Raw genomic sequence first — 20,952 nt, 5'->3', positions numbered from 1 at the left:
TGATTCTGTATCAATGTAATCAACATTTGAAATGATTATGTTTTTATTAAATATAAAATCTGTTTGGGATTTTTGCGTCAATTTCATAATCTACAAATTAATTGGTTTTATGGTCTGGCCCTCAAACCGTCCACACAAGAAAATAAAAAACATCTTGTAGCTGAATCTAGTTGATGATCCTTGATGCAAGATTTCATGAGATTCAGGTGTGTGTGTGTGTAGGTGTGTGTGGGTGTGTGTGTGTGGGTGTGTGTGTGGGTGTGGGTGTGTGTGGGTGTGGGTGTGTGTGTGGATGGGTGGGTGTGGTGTGTGTGTGTGTGTGTGTGTGTGTGTCGCTAGCCTCCTCTCTCTCCGTTTACAGTGTGGAACCGTCTGAATACCTATGAGTACATTGTCAGACAGAGGCATCGCCAGGAGCCCAGAGACCTCAGTAAAGGAGGACAGGGACCCAAGCAGCGCCTCCTAAATCCAACCTCATCAAGGTACGCTGGTCCAGGGAAATGGGAGGGGCCATTTATATGCACTAAACAATGTCTCTTTCCTTCCATCCTACCTCATCAAGGTACGCTGGTCCAGGGAAATGGGAGGGGCCATTTATATGCACTAAACCATGTCTCTTTCTACCTGTCCAACCTCATCAAGGTACGCTGGTCCAGGGAAATGGGAGGGGCCATTTATATGCACTAAACAATGTCTCTTTCCTTCCATCCTACCTCATCAAGGTACGCTGACTGTCTGTTCTACCTCAGACCAGACTCACTGTCTGTTCTACCTCAGACCAGACTCCAGGGAAATGGGATCTTTCTACCTCCCAGGTAGACTCTCTAACTGTCTGTTCTACCTCATCAAGGTACGCTGTCTGTTCTAAATGGGAGGGGACTCAATATAAATGCACTAAGACCAGACTCACTAACTGTCTGTTCTACCTCAGACCAGACTACGCATCACGTCCAGGACCAGACTCAATGTCTGAGGGGACCAGACTCACTGTCTGTTCACTCAACCATGACTCACTCTGTCTGTTCTACCTCATCAAGGTCACGCTGGTCTCAGAAACTCACTGGCAACTGTCTATTTATATGCCTCAAACTCAGACTCTAACTGTCTGTTCTACCTCATCAAGACTCATGCTGGTTCTACCTCAGACCAGACTCACCAACTGTCTGTTCTACCTCAACCCAGACTCACTAACTGTCTGTTCTACCAGAGACCAGACTCACTAACTGTCTGTTCTACCTCAGACCAGACTAACTGTCTGTTCTACCTCAGACCAGACTCACTAACTGTCTGTTCTGTCTCAGACCAGACTCACTAACTGTCTGTTCTACCTCAGACCAGACTCACTAACTCTCCGTTCTACCTCAGACCAGACTCACTAACTGTCTGTTCTACCTCAGACCAGACTCACTAACTGTCTGTTCTACATAGACCAGACTCACTAACTGTTCTACCTCAGACCAGACTCACTAACTGTCTGTTCTGTCTCAGACCAGACTCACTAACTGTCTGTTTCCTGAGACCAGACTCACCCTGACTGTCTGTTCCTCAGACCAGACTCTACTAACTGTCTGTTCTGCCTCAGCTGAACTCACCAGCAACTGTCTGTGGCTTGATGATTTGCTTTATTAGCTATTTATCTCTGTGGTGTCAGTGTACACACACACACACACACACACACACACACACACCCCCTCCACGTCAGGAGCTGGAACTGATACCCCACCAAGAGGGGCTTGTGGGGAAACCCGCTCAGGAACTAATCGGCCAATGTGTACCTCTCAGATTCAATCCTTGATGGAATTCCACAGATTTTACGTCCTGCTTCTTGCTGTTGTCCAGCCTCCCACCTGTTTCCTGCAGCACAGACACTTCAGAGCACACCCTCTCTGTCTCACACCCTCTCTGTCTAAGTGTCTCACACGTTCCTTCTGTCTGTCTCACCACGTTCTTCTCTGTCTCTCGCTCTTCTCTGTCTGTCTCTCTCTCTGTCTGTCTCTCTCTCATCTGTCTCTCTCTGTCTGTCTCTCTCTCATCTGTCTCTCTCTCTCTCTCTCTCTCTCTCTCTGTCTCTCTCTGTCTCTCTGCTGTCTGTCTGCGTCTCTCTCTGTGCTGGCATCTAACATCTCTCTCTGGTCTCTCTCTCTCTGCTCTGTCTCTCTCTCATGGCATGTGGTGCTCTCTCTCTCTGCTCTCTCTCTCTGTGTCCCTCTCTGCTCTCTCTCTCTCTCTCTCTCTCTCTGTCTCTCTCTCTCTCTGTCACGCTCTGCTCTCTACTGTCTCTACGCATTCTGCTGACATCAATGCTCTCTCTCTCTCTCTGTCTCTCGTCTCTGAAACAGCTGTACTACTCTCTAACACATGCTCTCTCATGCGACAGCATCTACTCTGGCGGTCTCTCTCTGTGCCCTCGCTGTCTGATCTCTCTACTCTCTGACATGCTCTCTCTAACGCTCTCTCTGTCGTCTCTCTCTCTCTGTGCTCTCTCTCTCTCTGTGTCTCTCGCTCTCTCTCTCTCTCTGTCTCTCTCTCTCTCTCTCTCTCTCTGTCTCTCTCTCTCTGTCTTCTCTCTTCACCCTCTCTTCTCTCTGTCTCTCTCTCTCTCTCTCTCTCTCTCTCTCTCTCTCTCTCTCTCTCTCTCTCTCTCTCTCTCTCTCTCTCTCTCTGTCTCTCTCTCTCTCTGTCTCTCTCTCTCTGTCTGTCTCTCTCTCTGTCTCCCTCTCTCTCTCTCTCTCTCTCTCTCTCTGCTCTCTGCCTCTCTCTCTCTCTCTCTCTCTCTCTCTCTCAAATCACTCAGTGCGCTGCGTATCATGTGGTAATGTCATCATCTCTCTCGCCCAGTGCCCTTGGTGTGTTAGTAAGCCATGCCAGTATCATAGTGACATCAGTTACTAATGATCATGTCCATTCAAACATAGAGTAGTCTCCAATGCAGCACTCATGTTCCCTTATGTAGTGCACTACTCGAGGGCTCTCAGGTCAGAACTGGTGCACCACTCATAGGGCTCTCAGGGTCAGAACTAGTGCACCACTCATAGGGCTCCTAGGTCAGAACTAGTGCACTGCTCAGAGGGCTCTAGGTCAGACCAGTCACTCAGAGCTCTGGACAGTTAGTGCACACTGTAGGGCTCTAGGTCAGAACTAGTGCACTACTCTGAGAGGCTCTGAGGTCAGAACTAGTGCACTACTCATAGGGCTCTAGGTCAGAACTAGTGCACTATCTCATAGGAGCTCTAGGTTCAGGAACCTAGGTGCACTACTCATGAGGGCTCTAGGTCAGAACTAATGTGCACTACTCATAGGGCTCTAGGTCAGAACTAGTGCTGAACGTGGGAGTCAGGGTGCCATTTGGGGATGAACATAATGCCTCTGAACTCTCTCTGACTGACTCAGTGGGCAGAACAGATTAGGTGACTACTATTAAAGGGGACCTGACGTCCATCGTTCTTAGAGAGAGAGAGAGAGAGCATGCAACACACTCACGTTGCAGCCAACGCCAGCCTCAGCCCATGTGACACGCCAGGGAACGGTAACCTATGGCGTGGGTTACCACGGTAGTACACTACCCGACCTCCCCTCGGCCTCTCCCGGCCTGACATGCACCACTGGGACAGTAGTGCAGCACTCACCTGGACCTCCTCGGCTGACTACACCACTAGGACAGTGGTACATACTGACCTCCTCGGCCTTCCGACTACACCACTAGACAAATGTACACACCGACCTCTCTTGGTACATACTGACCTCCTGACTACACCACTAGGACAGTAGTACGCCACCCGACCTCCCCTGGGCCAAGCTACACCACTAGACAGTGGTACATACCGACCTCCCTCGGCTGACTACACCACTAGGACAGTGGTACATACTGACCTCCCTCGGCTGACTGCACACTTCAGGGACAGTAGTACATGCCCTGACCCTCCTCGGCCCCGATTACACCACTGAGGACAGTCGTGCATACTGACCTCCTGGGCTGACTACACCAGGACAGTGGGTACTGCTGGACCTCCCTGGGCTGACCACCACTAGGACAGTAGTGCATGCCTGGGCCTCCCTCGCTGACTACACCACTAGGACAGACACCTGAGTCCTTGGGCGGCTACACCACTAGGACAGTAGTACATCGACCTCCCTGGGCTGACTACACCACTAGGACAGGTACATACTGCCTCCCTCGGCTGGACTACCACTAGACAGTAGTACATACTGGCCTCCTCGGCTGACTACACCACTGGGACAGTGGTACATGGATCCTCGGCCTGCAGCGTACACCACTGACCTCCCTCGCCTCCTCGGCTGACTGCACCACTAGGATAGTGGTACATGCTGGCCTCCTAGGCTGATCACACCACTAGGACAGTGGCCTGCATACTGACCCCCAGGCCGACTACACCACTAGACAGTGGTACATACCCATCTTCCCTCGCTGACCCACTACCAGGACAGTGGTGCCATGACCTCCTCGACCCCCACTCCTTGGGTACATTGATCCTACTACACCACTAGGACAGTGGTACATACAGACCTCCCTGGCTGACTACACCACTAGGACAGTGGTACATACCTCCTCGGCTGACTCCCTGGGCATGACCTCCTCGGCCTCCCTCCGCTGACCTGGGACAGTGGTACATACCCGACCTCCTCGGCTGACTACACCACTGGACAGTGGCATTGACCTCCTTGGGCTGACTACACCACTAGGACAGTGACAGTGGCCTCCCTGGGCTGACTGCACCACTGGACTCGGCCTCCCTGGGCTGACTCCACCACTGGGACAGTGGTGCACATGGCTGACCTCCCTCGGCTGGGACTACACTGGGATGGTGGTAGGGATCCTCGGCTGGCCTGCACCACTAGGACAGTGAGCCTCTGACCTCCTCGGCTGGATTACACCACTAGGACAGTGGTACGCCCGACCTCCTCGGCCTCCACGGCTGACTACACCACTAGGACAGTGGCCGCCACGGGCCTCCACCTCGGTACACACCACTGGGACAGTGACTGACTCCTGGGCCTGACCATACCACTGGGATGGTGGTACATACTGACTCCTCGGCCTCGACCTCCCACTGGATAGTGGTGTTGCTTTTCAAATCTCCTGTTGACTACACCACTAGGACAGTGGTACATTAACCTCCCTGCTGACTACACCACTGGGACAGTAGTACATTCTGGATTCCTCCTGGCTGGATTACACCCACTAGGACAGTGTGCATTCTGACCTCCTCGGCTGACTACCACTAGGACAGTGGTACATTCTGAGCTCCCTCGGCATTTATTCCCCACTAGGACAGTAGTACATTCTGAAGGCCTCCCCTCGGCTGACTACACCACTAGGACAGTAGTACATTCTGACCTCCCTGGCTGGGATTACACCACTAGGACAGTGGTACATGCTCCAGAGAAAGCCTCCTCGGCTGACTACACCACTAGGACAGTGGTACATACCGACCTCCTCGGCCCCCTGGTTTTCACACCTGTCCTGATAGTTACTGACCCTGGCTTCACCTGTCCTGATATAATACTGACCCTGATTTCACCTGTCCTGATAAATTTCCACACCTGACCCTGACTTTACACCTGTCCTGATAGTTACTGACCCTGACTTCACCTACACCTGTCCTGATATAATACTGACTTGACTTTACCTGTCCTGATAGTTACTGACCCTGACTTTACACCTGTCCTGGATAGTTACTGACCTGACACACCTGTCTGATATAATACTGACCCTGACTTTACACCTGATATAATTGCGACCCTGACTTTACACCTGTCCTGATAGTTGCAATGTTACACCTGTCTGAAATACTGACTCTGACTTTACACTGTCCTGATAGTTACTGACCTGACTTTACACTGTCCTGATAATACCGACCCTGACTTCACACCTGTCCTGATAGTTACCGGACCTGACTTATTTTATTTTTATTTTTTTTAACCTTATTTAACTAGGCAAGCTTTCGATTAAGAACATATTCTTATTTTTCAATGACGGCCTCAGAAACAGGGGTTAATCTGCCTGTTCATGGTCAGAAGACAGATTTGTACCTTGTCAGCTCGGAGTTTGAACTCGCAACCTTGCGTTACTAGTCAACGCTCTAACCACTAGGCTACTCTGCGACCTGACTTACACCTGTCACAGTAGTTACTGACTCTGACTTCACACGAACCGCCTGTCCACAATCACACCGTCAAATGCAGACTTACAAGTCCTTACACACACACACACACACACACACCTCCTGCCCTGTGATGTTGGTTGCTCTCTCAATTGGCTGCATGCTGGAGTTTGGGTAACATGGTGGCACTCTGCCAGTTTGGCCTGGGTTGTCTGGCTGTGACCAAACCCAACAGTTGATGGGACTAACATCACCCACACCAGCTGCACCTTCACTCACAAAAGAAACCGATCGTGCAACACACACACACACACACACAGTAGTCCTGTCAAACAGAAGTTTGCGGCAGTCCACATGGGCTCTGGTTGAAAGTAGTGTACTATATAGAGAATAGGGCTCTGGTCTATAGTAGTACCACTATATAGGGAATAGGGCTCTGGTCTATAGTAGTACCACTATAGGGAATAGGGATCTGGTCTATAGTAGTACACTAGGGAATAGGGCTCTGGTCTATAGTAGTACCACTATATAGGGAATAGGGCTCTGGTCTATAGTAGTACCACTATATAGGGAATAGGGCTCTGGTCTATAGTAGTACCACTATATAGGAATAGGGCTCTGGTCTATAGTAGTACCACTATAGGGGGAATAGGGCTCTGGTTGAAAGTAGTGCCACTATATAGGGGATAGGGTGCCATTTGGGACAAAGGCTCTCTGTCTAACCGAACTATAACCCACCTTATAAAACACAGTGCTCTCCTATAACTCACAGCAGGCTGACAAAACCACACGGATTCCTCATAACCAATACTAAGCTGAGCCCTGAGGCTCAGTGAAACCTCACCTCACCCAGACTCTAACCACCTCACTGAAACCTCACCCAGACCTAACCACTTCACTGAAACCTCACCTCACCCAGACTCTAACCATCTCACTGAAACCTCCTCCTCACCCAGACTCTAACCACCTCACTGAAACCTCACCCAGACTCTAACCATCTCACTGAAACCTCACCCAGACTCTCCATCTCACTAAAACCTCACCCAGACTCTAACCACCTCACTGAAACCTCACCCAGACTCCTAACCACCTCACTGAAACCTCACCCAGACCCTTAGCACCTCACTGAAACCTCACCCAGACTCTAACCACCTCACTGAAACCTCACCCAGACTCTAACCACCTCACTGAAACCTCACCCAGACTCTAACCATCACTCACTGAAACCTCTCCCCACCTCACCCAGACTCTAACCATCTCACTGAAACCTCACCAGACTTAACCACCTCACTGAAAACTCACCCAGACTTCCAACTATCTCACTGAAACCTCACCCAGACTCTAACCATCTCACTGAAACCTCACCCAGACTCTAACCATCTCACTGAAACCTCACCTCACCCAGACTCTAACCACCTCATTGAAACCTCACCCAGACTCTAACCACCTCACTGAAACCTCCACTGGAACTCTAACCATCTCACTGAAGCCTCTGACTCTATATCTCATGACCTCACTGAACTCTGCTCCATCTCACTGAAACCTCGCCTCCCACCCCAGACTCAACCATCTCTGCTGAGCCTCTGCTGGACTCTGCTGAAGCCTCCACTGAGCCTCATCACCCAGACTCTAATATCTCCACTGAAACCTCCTGCCAGACGGGCCTGTTCCTGACCTTAAGCCAGACCTGGCTAGTGCCATCCTTCTGTGCACCTGCATACTAGTCTAAATAGACTCTGGATTCTAAAGTAGTTACCAGAACAAGTTAGTACCCTGACCAGACTCTGGTTCTACACTAGTAGTTACCAGAACAAGTTAGTACCTTCACTGGTTCTACACGGGTAGTTACCAGAACAAGTCTGTCTGTCTGTCTGTTGTCTGTTCCATCACTATGTGGGTGCTGTCTGTCTGTTCCATCACTACAGGGTGCTGTCTGTCTGTCTGTCTGTCTGTTCCATCACTACAGGGTGCTGTCTGTCTGTCTGTTCCATCACTACAGGGTGCTGTCTGTCTGTCTGTCTGTCTGTTCCTCCTACTACAGGGTGCTGTCTGTCTGTCTGTCTGTCTGTCTGTCTGTTTGTTCCATCACTACAGGGTGCTGTCTGTCTGTCTGTCTGCTCCGTCTGTCTGTCTGTCTGTCTCTCTGTTTGTTCCATCACTACAGGGTGCTGTATGTCTGTCTGTCTGTCTGTCTGTCTGTCTGTCTGTTCCATGCTGCAGGGTGCTATCTGTCTGTCTGTCTGTTCTATCACCAGGGTGCTGTCTGTCTGTTCCATCACTACAGGGTGCTGTCTGTCTTTTCCAGTCTCTACAGGGTGCGGCCTCTGTCTGTTCATCACTACAGGGTGCTGTCTGTCTGTCTGTTCCATCACTACAGGGTGCTGTCTGTTCAAGTCTGTTCCATCACTACAGGTGCTGTCTGTCTGTCTGTTCCATCACTACAGGGTGCTGTCTGTCTGTCTGATCCATCACTACAGGGTGCTGTCTGTCTGTCTGTCTGTCTGTTCCATCACTACAGGGTGCTGTCTGTCTGTTCCATCACTACAGGGTGCTGTCTGTCTGTCTGTCTGTTTGTTCCATCACTACAGGGTGCTGTCTGTCTGTCTGTCTGTCTGTCTGTCTGTCTGTTCCATCACTACAGGGTGCTGTCTGTCTGTCTGTTCCATCACTACAGGGTGCTGTCTGTCTGTCTGTATGTCTGTTCCATCACTACAGGGTGCTGTCTGTCTGTTCCATCACTACAGGGTGCTGTCTATCTGTTCCATCACTACAGGGTGTCTGTCATCTTTGCTCCATCACTACAGGGTGCTGTCTGTCTGTTCCATCACTACAGGGTGCTGTCTAATTGTCTGTTCCATCACTACAGGGTGCTGTCTGTTTGTTCCATCACTACAGGGTGCTGTCTGTCTGTCTGTTCCATCACTACAGAGGTGCTGTCTGTCTGTTTGTCTCCCATCACCAGGGTGCTGTCTGTCTGTCTGGATCACACTAAGGGTGCTGTCTATCTGTTCCATCACTACAGGGTGCTGTCTGTCTGATCCATCACTACAGGGTGCTGTCTGTCTGTTCCATCACTACAGGGTGCTGTCTGTCTGTCTGTTCCATCTGGACTGGCCTCTGGTCTCTTCAGTTCCTCCTGACTCTTGTCCAGTCAGTGATGCCCTCATTTAGCCATTGCACTCCATTCTCTCTCTTTAATCCTCCCTACCTCTCCTCTCTCTCTCCCTCTCTCTTCTTTAACCTCCCTACCTCTCCCTCTCTCTCTCCCCTCCTTCTTCTCCTACCTCTCTACCTCTTTCTTTCTCTCCTTCTCCCTACCCCTCTCTCTCTTTCTCTCTCTCTCTCCCCCTCCTTCTCCCTACTCCTCTTCTCTTTAACTCCCCCACTTCCTCTTTAACCTCCCCTCTCCCTCCATCTCAGGATGTAAGCTACTGGGACTCTGGGCTATACCAACCCTGGAGATGGAGGTGGAGGATCCTACCACCCGCTGGCTGCAGCCGGGGGGCTAGAGTGAGTTGTTATTCTGTTCTCTTTGTAGTTCAAGTTGCAGAAATTCCACTAATTTCTTCCCATAATTCCCTGCTGGTTTTCCAGGAGGACTCCTGAATTTCCTAAGCCCTCCTGACAGAGATTTTCTTAGAAAAACTGAGAATTTGGGGAAAGTTACCAGAATGTGGCAACCCCTCGCGGGATGTGTGTTGAATGGTAATGTCCTCCTTAACTGGCTGGGGGTTTTCATCCACACGCCTTCAGTCCCTCCGGTGCCTTGACAGCCTTTAGTGTGTTTGGTGCAGTAGTAGACTACTGTTGTAGTGGGTGTTGTAACTAAGGCAATAGTGAGAGGTGACTGTTGTAGTGGGTGTTGTAACTAAGGCACAGTGAGAGGTGACTGTTGTAGTGGTGTTGTAACTAAGGCACAGTGAGAGGTGACTGTTGTAACTAAGGCACAGTGAGAGGTGGTTGTAGTGGGTGTTGTAACTAAGGCACAGGAGGTGACTGTTGTAGTGGGTGTTGTAACTAAGGCACAGTGAGAGGTGACTGTTGTAGTGGGTGTTGCAACTAAGGCACAGTGAGGGCACTGTTGTAGTGGGTGTTGTAACTAAGGCACAGTGAGAGGTGACTGTTGTAGTGGTGTTTTAACTAAGGCACAGTGAGAGGTGACTGTTGTAGTGGGTGTTGTAACTAAGGCACAGTGAGAGGTGACTGTTGTAACTAAGGCACAGTGAGAGGTGACTGTTGTAACTAAGGCACAGTGAGAGGTGACTGTTGTGTGGGTGTTTTAATTAAGGCACAGTGAGGTGACTGCTGTAGTGGGTGTTGTAAACAGTGAGAGGTGACTGTTGTAGTGGGTGTTGTAACTAAGGCACAGTGTCAGGTGACTGTTGTAGTGGGTGTTGTAACTAAGGGGCAGGTGAGAGGTGACTGTTGTAGTGGGTGTTGTAACTAAGGCACAGTGAGAGGTGACTGTTGTAGTGGGTGTTGTAACTAAGGCACAGTGAGAGGTGACTGTTGTAGTGGGTGTTGTAACTAAGGCACAGTGAGAGGACTGTTGTAGTGAACTATAAGGCGAGGTGAGGTGACTGTTGTAGTGGGTGTTGTAACAAGGCACAGTGACTGTTGTAGGGGTGTTGTAACTGTTGAGAGGTGACTGTTGTAGTGGGTGTTGTAACTAAAGTACAGTGAGAGGTGACTGTTGTAGTGGGTGTTGTAACTAAGGCACAGTGAGAGGTGACTAGTTGTTGTAACTAAGGCACAGTGAGAGGTGACTGTTGTAGTGGGTGTTTTAACTAAGGCACAGTGAGAGGTGACTGTTGTAGTGGGTAAGGCACAGTGAGAGGTGACTGTTGTAGTGTGTGTTTAACTAAGGCACAGTGTCAGGTGACTGTTGTAGTGGGTGTTGTAACTAAAGTAGTGAGAGGTGACTGTTGTAGTGGGTGTTGTAACTAAGGCACAGTGAGAGGTGACTGTTGTAGTGGGTGTTGTAAAAGGCGAGGTCTGTTGTAAGGCACAGTGAGAGGTGACTGTTGTAGTGGGTGTTGTAACTAAGGCACAGTGAGTGTTGACTGTTAACTAATGCACAGTGAGAGGTGACTGTTGTAGTGGGTGTTGTAACTAAGGCACAGTGAGAGGTGACTGTTGTAGTGGGTGTTGTAACTAAGGCACAGTGAGAGGTGACTGTTGTAGTGGGTGTTGTAACTAAGGCACAGTGAGAGGTGACTGTTGTAGTGGGTGTTGTAACTAAGGCACAGTGAGAGGTGACTGTTGTAGTGGGTGTTGTAACTAATGCACAGTGAGAGGTGACTGTTGTAGTGGGTGTTGTAACTAAGGCACAGTGAGAGGTGACTGTTGTAGTGGGTGTTGTAACTAAGGCACAGTGAGAGGTGACTGTTATAGTGGGTGTTGTAACTAAGGCACAGTGAGAGGTGACTTGTAGTGGGTGTTATAACTAAGGCACAGTGAGAGGTGACTGTTGTAGTGGGTGTTGCAACTAAGGCACAGTGAGAGGTGACTGTTGTAACTAAGGCACAGTGAGAGGTGACTGTTGTAGTGGGTGTTGTAACTAAAGCACAGTGAGAGGTGACTGTTGTAGTGGGTGTTGTAACTAAGGCACAGTGAGAGGTGACTGTAGTAGTGGTGTTGTAACTAAGGCACAGTGAGAGGTGACTGTTGTAGTGGGTGTTGTAACTAAGGCACAGTGAGAGGTGACTGTTGTAGTGGGTGTTGTAACTAAGGCACAGTGAGAGGTGACTGTTGTAGTGGGTGTTGTAACTAAGGCACAGTGAGAGGTGACTGTTGTAGTGGGTGTTGTAACTAAGGCACAGTGAGAGGTGACTGTTGTAGTGGGTGTTGTAACTAAGGCACAGTGAGAGGTGACTGTTGTAGTGGGTGTTGTAACTAAGGCACAGTGAGAGGTGACTGTTGTAGTGGGTGTTGTAACTAAGGCACAGTGAGAGGTGACTGTTGTAAGGTGTTGTAACTAAGGCACAGTGAGAGGTGACTGCTGTAGTGGGTGTTGTAACTAAGGTGAGGTGACTGTTGTAGTGGGTGTTGTAACTAAGGCACAGTGAGAGGTGACTGCTGTAGTGGGTGTTGTAACTAAGGTGAGGTGACTGTTGTAGTGGGTGTTGTAACTAAGGCACAGTGAGAGGTGACTGTTGTAGTGGGTGTTGTAACTAAGGCACAGTGAGAGGTGACTGTTGTAGTGGGTGTTGTAACTAAGGCACAGTGAGAGGTGACTGTTGTAGTGGGTGTTGTAACTAAGGCACAGTGAGAGGTGACTGTTGTAGTGGGTGTTGTAAACTAAGGCACAGTGAGAGGTGACTGTTGTAGTGGGTGTTGTAACTAAGGCACAGTGAGAGATGACTGTTGTAGTGGGTGTTGTAACTAAGGTGAGGTGACTGTTGTAGTGGGTGTTGTAACTAAGGTGAGGTGACTGTTGTAGTGGATGTTGTAACTTCCTGTCTGTGTTGCGGGTCAGGTACTATGGCAACGGCAGAGTTCATAGTTCATCCAGCAGGATGGTCGAAGAGGAGCAGTTACCCACCGTCTCTACTGAGCACAGAGCTGCACCACGGAAACACATCCAGGTACACACACACACACACACACACACACACCGTCTGTACTGAGCACAGAGCTGCACCACGGAAACGCATCCAGGTACACACACACACACACACACACACCGTCTCTACTGAGCACAGAGCTGCACCACGACAACACATCCAGGTACACACACACACACACACACACACACACACACACCGTCTCTACTGAGCACAGAGCTGCACCACGGAAACGCATCCAGGTACACACACACACACACCGTCTCTACTGAGCACAGAGCTGCACCACGACAACACATCCAGGTACACACACACACACACACACACACACACACGCACACACACACACACACCGTCTCTACTGAGCACAGAGCTGCACCACGGAAACGCATCCAGGTACACACACACACACACACCGTCTCTACTGAGCACAGAGCTGCACCACGGAAACACATCCAGGTACACACACACACACACACACACACACACACACCCACCGTCTCTACTGAGCACAGAGCTGCACCACGAAAACACATCCAGGTACACACACACACACACACACACACACACACCGTCTCTACTGAGCATAGAGCTGCACCACGACAACACATCCAGGTACACACACACACACACACACACACACACACACACACACACTGTGTGAGAGAACACATAAACAAGGGTAAGAAATGAAGGCAATCATGGAAACAAAGCTATAACCAACATCCTTCATTCTGACCTTCATGTGAACCATGTGTGTGTTGAATGATGCTTCCTGGTCTCTGACCTTCATGTGAACCATGTGTGTGTTGAATGATGCTTCCTGGTCTCTGACCTTCATGTGTGTGTTGAAAGATGCTTCCTGGTCTCTGACCTTCATGTGTGTGTTGAAAGATGCTTCCTGGTCTCTGACCTTCATGTGAACCATGTGTGTGTTGAATGATGCTTCCTGGTCTCTGACCTTCATGTGAACCATGTGTGTGTTGAATGATGCTTCCTGGTCTCTGACCTTCATGTGTGTGTTGAAAGATGCTTCCTGGTCTCTGACCTTCATGTGAACCATGTGTGTGTTGAATGATGCTTCCTGGTCTCTGACCTTCATGTGAACCATGTGTGTGTGAATGATGCTTCCTGGTCTCTGACCTTCATGTGTGTTGAAAGATGCTTCCTGGTCTCTGACCTTCATGTGAACCATGTGTGTGTTGAATGATGCTTCCTGGTCTCCTTTGCAGAAGAAAAAGAGGAAAGTCCACAAAGTGCCAGCGGAGGTGATCAACGACTGCCTCCACTGAGACCAGCAAAACAGAGACCCAGCCTTCAACACTACAGAACCTGGTGAGACCACACACACAAAGCCCCGGCCTTCAACACTACAGAACCTGGTGAGACCACACACACAAAGCCCTGGCCTTCAACACTACAGAACCTGGTGAGACCACACACACAAAGCCCGGCCTTCAACACTACAGAACCTGGTGAGACCACACACACAAAGCCCCAGCCTTCAACACTACAGAACCTGGTGAGACCACACACACACAGCCCCACCTTCAACACTACAGAACCTGGTGAGACCACACACACACAGCCCCACCTTCAACACTACAGAACCTGGTGAGACCACACACACAAAGCCCCGGCCTTCAACACTACAGAACCTGGTGAGACCACACACACACAGCCCTGGCCTTCAACACTACAGAACCTGGTGAGACCACACACACAAAGCCCCAGCCTTCAACACTACAGAACCTGGTGAGACCACACACACAAAGCCCTGGCCTTCAACACTACAGAACCTGGTGAGACCACACACACAAAGCCCCGGCCTTCAACACTACAGAACCTGGTGAGACCACACACACACAAAGCCCCGGCCTTCAACACTACAGAACCACACACACACAAAGCCCTGGCCTTCAACACTACAGAACCACACACACACAAAGCCCCGGCCACCAACACTACAGAACCTGGTCAGACCATACACACAAAGCCCCAGCCTTCAACACTACAGAACCACACACACAAAGCCCCGGCCTTCAACACTACAGAACCTGGTGAGACCACACACACAAAGCCCCGGCCTTCAACACTACAGAACCTGGTGAGACCACACACACAAAGCCCCGGCCTTCAACACTACAGAACCTGGTGAGACCACACACACAAAGCCCCGGCCTTCAACACTACAGAACCTGGTGAGACCACACACACAAAGCCCTGGCCTTCAACACTACAGAACCACACACACACAAAGCCCTGGCCTTCAACACTACAGAACCACACACACACAAAGCCCTGGCCTTCAACACTACAGAACCACACACACACAAAGCCCTGGCCTTCAACACTACAGAACCACACACACACAAAGCCCTGGCCTTCAACACTACAGAACCACACACACACAAAGCCCTGGCCTTCAACACTACAGAACCACACACACACAAAGCCCTGGCCTTCAACACTACAGAACCACACACACACAAAGCCCTGGCCTTCAACACCACAGAACCACACACTCTTTCGGTTTTACTATCCTTGTGGGGACCTAAAATAGATTTCCATTCAAAATCCTATTTTCCCTAACCCGTAAACCTAAACCTAACCATAAGCCTAACCTCTAACCGTAAACCTAACCATAACCCGTAAACCTAAACCTAACCATAAGCCTAACCTCTAACCGTAAACCTAACCATAACCCGTAAACCTAAACCTAACCATAAGCCTAACCTCTAACCGTAAACCTAACCATAACCCGTAAACCTAAACCTAACCATAAGCCTAACCTCTAACCGTAAACCTAACCCTAACCCATAACCTCTAACCGTAAACCTAACCCATAACCTCTAACCGTAAACCTAACCATAACCCATAACCCTAATCGTAAACCTAACCATAACCCATAAACCTAACCGTAAACCTAACCCTAACAGTAAACCTAACCATAACCCATAAGCCTAACCTCTAACCGTAAACCTAAACATAACCTCTAACCGTAAACCATAAGCCCAACCTCTAACCGTAAACCTAAACCTAACCATAACCCTAACCCTAACTCTAACCTTACCCCCCCTAACCTTACCCCCCTAACCTTAACCCCCTAAGGTCGATGTCCGTGCCCCCGCAGAAATCTAGTTAGCATAATAAAAAATAATATAACATTAGTCAGTCCTCTGCTACTTGACATGCTGATATAACATTAGACCTCTGCTACTTGACATGCTGATATAACATTAGACCTCTGCTACTTGACATGCTGATATAACATTAGACCTCTGCTACTTGACATGCTGATATAACATTAGACCTCTGCTACTTGACATGCTGATAACATTAGACCTCTGCTACTTGACATGCTGATATAACATTAGTCCTCTGCTACTTGACATGCTGATATAACATTAGACCTCTGCTACTTGACATGCTGATATAACATTAGTCCTCTGCTACTTGACATGCTGATATAACATTAGACCTCTGCTACTTGACATGCTGATATAGCATTAGTCAGTCCTCTTCTACTTGACATGCTGATATAACATTAGTCAGTCCTCTGCTACTTGACATGCTGATACAACATTAGACCTCTGCTACTTGACATGCTGATATAACATTAGTCAGTCCTCTGCTACTTGACATGCTGATATAACATTAGTCCTCTGCTACTTGACATGCTGATATAGCATTAGTCAGTCCTCTGCTACTTGACATGCTGATATAACATTAGTCAGTCCTCTGCTACTTGACATGCTGATATAACATTAGTCAGTCCTCTGCTACTTGACATGCTGATATAACATTAGTCCTCTGCTACTTGACATGCTGATATAACATTAGACCTCTGCTACTTGACATGCTGATATAACATTAGTCCTCTGCTACTTGACATGCTGATATAGCATTAGTCCCTGCTACTTGACATGCTGATATAGCATTATTCAGTCCTCTGCTACTTGACATGCTGATATAGCATTAGTCAGTCCTCTTCTACTTGACATGCTGATATAACATTAGTCCTCTGCTACTTGACATGCTGATATAGCATTAGTCCCTGCTACTTGACATGCTGATATAGCATTATTCAGTCCTCTGCTACTTGACATGCTGATATAACATTAGTCAGTCCTCTTCTACTTGACATGCTGATATAACATTAGTCAGTCCTCTGCTACTTGACATGCTGATATAACATTAGTCCTCTGCTACTTGACATGCTGATATAACATTAGTCCACCTCTACTTGACATGCTGATATAGCATTAGTCACTCCTCAGCTACTTGACATGTTGATATAGCATTATTCAGTCCTCTGCTACTTGACATGCTGATATAACATTAGTCCTCTGCTACTTGACATGCTGATATAGCATTAGTCCCTGCTACTTGACATGCTGATATAGCATTATTCAGTCCTCTTCTACTTGACATGCTGATATAGCATTAGTCCTCTGCTACTTGACATGCTGATATAGCATTAGTCAGTCCTCTGCTACTTGACATGCTGATATAACATTAGTCAGTCCTCTGCTACTTGACATGCTAATATAGCATTAGTCCTCTGCTACTTGACATGCTGATATAACATTAGTCAGTCCTCTGCTACTTGACATGCTGATACAGCATTAGTCAGTCCTCTGCTACTTCACATGCTGATATAGCATTAGTCAGTCCTCTGCTACTTGACATGCTGATACAGCATTAGTTAGTCCTCTGCTACTTGACATGCTGATATAACATTAGTCAGTCCTCCTCTACTTGACATGCTGATATAACATTAGTCAGTCCTCTGCTACTTGACATGCTGATATGCTGATATACTTGCTGATATAACATTAGTCAGTCCTCTGCTACTTGACATGCTGATATAACATTAGTCAGTCCTCTGCTACTTGACATGCTTATATAGCATTAGTCCTCTGCTACTTGACATGCTGATATAACATTAGTCAGTCCTCTGCTACTTGACATGCTGATACAGCATTAGTCCTCTGCTACTTGACATGCTGATATAACATTAGTCAGTCCTCTGCTACTTGACATGCTGATATAGCATTATTCAGTCCTCTGCTACTTGACATGCTGATATAGCATTAGTCGTCTGCTACTTGACATGCTGATATAACATTAGTCAGTCCTGTGCTACTTGACATGTTGATATAGCATTAGTCCTCTGCTACTTGACATGCTGATATAACATTAGTCAGTCCTCTGCTACTTGACATGCTGATATAGCATTATTCAGTCCTCTGCTACTTGACATGCTGATATAGCATTAGTCGTCTGCTACTTGACATGCTGATATAACATTAGTCAGTCCTGTGCTACTTGACATGTTGATATAGCATTAGTCCTCTGCTACTTGACATGCTGATACACCATTAGTCATCTGCTACTTGACATGCTGATATAACATTAGTCAGTCCTCTGCTACTTGACATGCTGATATAGCATTAGTCCTCTGCTACTTGACATGCTGATACACCATTAGTCCTCTGCTACTTGACATGCTGATTTAGCATTAGTCCTCTGCTACTTGACATGTTGATATAGTATTAGTCAGTCCTCTGCTACTTGACATGCTGATACAACATTAGTCCGCTGCTACTTGAAGTGACATGAGTGTATCTGTTGGTAAACACAACGCCTGTGTTAAAAAGCTTTAGAACGTGTTATAAGCATGTATGAGCCTTTATAATGTCTTATAACACTGGCTTAATATGTCGTCTCTCTCTCTCAATGTATAGAATTGTCAACAGTCTATGTGGTCTGTTATTTAGCATTCTAAGACATTATAACGTCTAGCCATTAGAACTAGAAGGAATAAATGGGCTTCCTTTCAAGTCAATGATGTCATAATGGGATGCCATTTTTAGTGTACCCACAAATCGCCATGGTGAGAGGTTGAGACCTGTTCTATTGATTCTATTTCTATGCTCTCATGTATATTGAGTAGCAGCTCTGTGATGTGAATGTCTGTCCTTCCTGGCCTCCTCTGTTGTCCCTTCTCTTCTCCTCTCTCTGTCCTATTCTCTCTTCCCTCTGCTGTCCTCCTCCTCCTCTCTCTGTCCTCCTACCTCTGTCCTCCCTCCTCTTCTCCTCTGTCCTCTTCTCTTCTCCTCTGTCCTCCTCTCTCTCTCTCTGTCCTCCCCTCTGTCCTCCTCCTCCTCCTTTCTCCTCTCTTCTCCTCTCTGTCCTCCTCTCTTCTCCTCTGCTGTCCTCCTCTCTCCCCCTCCTCTCTGCTGTCCTCCTCCTCTCCTCTGTCCACCTCCTCTCCTCTCTCCTCTGTCTTCCTCTTCTCCTGCTGTCCTCCTCCTCGCCTCTCTGTCCTCCTCCTGTCCTGTTCTCCAGTAGACTCCTGCAGTGTAACTCCAGTCCCCACGTCCTGTCCCACCTGTCCAGCTCCCTGAGCCAGCACCTCCTTCCCTGCGGGCCTCCCAGCCCCCCACTATCTCCCTTACATCCTGTCTCCAACCTGACTCGTGCCGCCCGCCGGGCCCCCTGCTGAGTATCACTGACTTGCAGAGTCCCTGGAGGAGATCTCGGCGCGGCGTGCATCGACTGGGCACCCTCCGCCGTGCAGGACCGCTTCACGGGTAGGGACTGCAGCGGCCTGGGTCGCCTTCTCAACGCTCTCACTGCTGCCTGCAGCCCGACCCCATCCCCCTCGCCCCAGCCCCGGACTAAGAGGAAGTCCTCCGCACACAGCAGCAGGACAGGGGGAGGGGGAGCAGAGTTTGAGATGGCTCCGCCCAGCCTCCTACGGTTCACGCTAGTAGGAGTAGTGGACAGCCGGGGAGGTTTCCAACACCGGACAACAAACACAGGAGCAGACAGGCCAGTAGGAGAGGCCTGGGAGCAGCCTGGTCCTGGGTCCAGCTCCAACAGCTCCAGGGCAGGCACCCCATCGGCGAGATTAGCTCCCAGGATGGATTACTGCACCCTGGGCCCCAGGATGGACCACTGCACCCTGGGCCCAGGATGGACCATGCATCCTGGGCCCCAGGATGGACCACTGCATCCTGGGCTGGAGGGCTGGCTGGCTGTCTGACTGGTTGGCTGCCTGACTGGCTGGTTGGCTGATTGACTAGCTGGCTGGCTGGCTGACTGATCAGCTGGTTATGTAGCTGGCTGTCTGTCTGACTGTCACGTTGTTACCTTGATGACTAGGATACACTGCTTTTGATAGAGAAAACAATCCCTGATGTAGCGTTGTGTCGATGGTAACCTATGAAACTAAATAACTCAGCAGAACAGAATGGACTGTCTGTCTGTCTGACTGTCTGACTGGATTACTCTCTGACTGACTGTCTGTCTGTCTGACTGACTGTCTGTTCTGCCTGGAAGAGCCTTGATACCACAGTCTCCACTATGATTACATCCCCAATGGCACCCCTTGTTCCCTATATAGTGCACTTACTTTAGACCAGGACCCAATGGCACCCTGTTCCCCTATAGTGCTACTTTAGACCAGGACCCAATGGCACCTGTTCCCTATATAGTACACTACTTTGACCAGGGCCCAATGGCACCCTGTTCCCTATATAGTGCACTAACTTTGGACCAGTTTAATGGCACCCTGTTCCTATATAGTGCTACTTTTACCAGGACCCAAGCACCCTGTTCCTATATAGTGCACTACTTAAGACCAGGACCCAATGGCACCCTGTTTCTCTATATAGTGCACTACTTTATACCAGGACCCAAGCACCCTGTCCCTATAGTGCACTACTTTAGACCAGAGCCCTTAGCTCAGGGTTCCATTTGTAATGCGTCCCTATGATTAAAATCCCCACAACACTAAATGTTACCTGTGTTCACGCCTTCAGGTTAATATCCTTTATCATAAAACACGAGCTTTTAGTATGATTCTACTTGTTGTTATTTCTTCCTGTTGAAGCGTCTTTCTCTGAATGAAGAATCCCAGGTGATTTTGTACAGGAAGCAAGAAACCTTAACGCGTCTGCCTTCCCAGGTGATTTGTACAGGAAGGAAGAAACCTTAACGTTCTGCCTTCCCAGGTGAAGAAACCTAACGTTCTGCCTTCCCAGGTGATAAGTACAGGAAGGAAGTAACCTTAACGTTCTGCCTTCCCAGGTGATTTGTACAGGAAGGAAGTAACCTGAACGTTCTGCCTTCCCAGGTGAAATGTAACCTTAACGGCTCTGCCTTCCAGGTGAAGTAACCTTAACGTTCTGCCTTCCCAGGTGAAGAAACCTTAACGTCTGCCTTCCCAGGTGAAGAAGAGGTGTAACCTTAAC

The 20,952-nt window shown here is 48.8% G+C and overlaps 1 pseudogene; it reads left to right on the top strand.

The window, feature by feature from the left end:
* The first annotated feature begins 361 nt into the window (after positions 1-361).
* LOC135567119 (palmitoyltransferase ZDHHC1-like) lies at positions 362-19,742 on the top strand (annotated as a pseudogene).
* Positions 19,743-20,952: the final 1,210 nt, after the last annotated feature.

This window comes from Oncorhynchus nerka, unplaced genomic scaffold (assembly GCF_034236695.1).
Source record: "Oncorhynchus nerka isolate Pitt River unplaced genomic scaffold, Oner_Uvic_2.0 unplaced_scaffold_2592, whole genome shotgun sequence".
Lineage (NCBI taxonomy): Eukaryota > Metazoa > Chordata > Actinopteri > Salmoniformes > Salmonidae > Oncorhynchus > Oncorhynchus nerka.
Note: the sequence above shows the minus strand (reverse complement) of the source record. Positions and strands in the feature narration are given on the sequence as shown.